At 44.8% G+C, this 1683-nt stretch overlaps 1 pseudogene; it reads right to left on the bottom strand.

Annotated features, from left to right (window-relative positions):
- Positions 1-308: 308 nt before the first annotated feature.
- LOC104874676 lies at positions 309-763 on the bottom strand (annotated as a pseudogene).
- Positions 764-1683: the final 920 nt, after the last annotated feature.

Genomic DNA, 1683 nt, shown 5'->3' with positions numbered 1-1683 from the left:
TAAACTAAGAGGTGGGGGATTTCCCAAATAAGTTGGAGAGAGCCCAGCTAAATTTGGGTGTCAGACCTGGGCGCAGCGGGTACCAGGGAGGCTGGGGCCATGCATGAAGACCTCTCCTCAAAGTGCAAAGGGCTGGGGAAGTGGCTTAGTGGAAGCATGGGGTTCTGGGGTCAGTCCCAGAGCTGCCCTCCCCGCAAAGTGAGTACCAGATAAACAACCACGCTCAGGGTATGTGTGTTTCATGCAATTAAAACAGTTTAATTGATTAATTAATTAATTTTTTGAAGTGAGTCAAAATTCTTATTCACTCATTTCTTGCATTGGAAGTATTCTTCGATGACATTCTTGGCCTGAGATTCTTTGCCGTAGTCCTTAACCGCCACACCTGCAACCAATCCCCGGGTTTTCCCTCTCGGTCAGTTTTACAGAGGCCTACCCGCTCCCCTGGTTTCTTGTCATCAGCCTTAATCAGATTAATTTGGTGCTCAGCACAAAGGGCCTCCGTTAACTTTACCTACATAGGTTCATCACAGTTGGACCCAAGCGCATAAAGATGGGTTTGGCGCTTGTCTAAGGCTTTGGCAGCTTGGCAAATTCCACGTGCTAGGCCGTCGTGGATGAGGGCGGTTCTCAGCACCTCTTGTAGAGCCGTGTTGACGTCCATTACACCTCCAGCAGCAATGCCTTCCTCGGCCATGGTGGCGGGTTACGGGTGAAGCCGAATCTTGAACACACCCGGGCCTCCGCCTCCACGCGACTGGGCGGCGGCAGGGAAAGAGCTAAAACAGTTTAATTTAAAACGACACAAATTTTAGCATATATATGTTCATGCGATGGAGTAGAAATTTGAAAAAAAATTCTAAAAGCAATTTTGTTGCTTATCTGAAGTACAAATTTAGTGGGAGCCCACACTTTCTTTCCCTTGAAATCCTACTTGAATAAAATAAGGACGTACAACTAGTCAGCTACTTAGTGTCCTATCTAAACCCTACATCTCTTTTGTCTGTCTTGAGTACAAGTTCTTTCCTTTTTTCTCTTAAATTCATTTATTGGTACATTTTAGGCATTCAGTCCAGTTACATTCATCACTGGGAACTTGCACCTTACATGGTGTATCTTGGTTCTTATTTTTCTCCATTCCCCGGCCCTCCCTTCATCCCTCCACCCCTCCCTGTTTGCAAAAGCTTTGTTTCCATTTATTTCTTATCTCATATTTTCTTCTTTCCCTTCTTTCCTTTCCCCTATCCCTCCCACTTCCCCTACCCGTTGGTACCTTTTTTTTTTCCTATTTCACATTGTCAATTATTAAAGTTTTCTACTACATTAATCTGTTCCCAAATATGAGGATTAAATATGGATGCGATTATTTTGTTATGACATTATATTGCATTTCCCATATTGTATCGCACATCACTAAGCCCCCTTTAAATAAATCTCTTGCATGTTAAACCCCATCTCAGGGCCTAATTCTAGGGAAATCTTGCCAGCACAGCAGATGATCTAAAGTCTTTCACTTAGAAGTATTCCCAACTTTGGATGGGAAACTGCAGCCTCCCAAAACACTGATGTCGGTCCTGGGGGTAGAAGCTGAAAGAGTGACAAGAGCAGGAACTGCCTGCAGAGGCCGCTGTGGAGCTATTTCTGTGGCAGCACCTAGTATTCAACTTCCGGGTCTCCCCAGAG

Source organism: Fukomys damarensis, unplaced genomic scaffold (assembly GCF_012274545.1).
Source record: "Fukomys damarensis isolate Sample0158 unplaced genomic scaffold, DMR_v1.0_HiC HiC_scaffold_35, whole genome shotgun sequence".
Taxonomy (NCBI): Eukaryota; Metazoa; Chordata; class Mammalia; order Rodentia; family Bathyergidae; genus Fukomys; species Fukomys damarensis.
The sequence above is the reverse complement of the archived record's forward strand: the minus strand, read 5'-3'. Positions and strand labels throughout refer to the sequence as shown.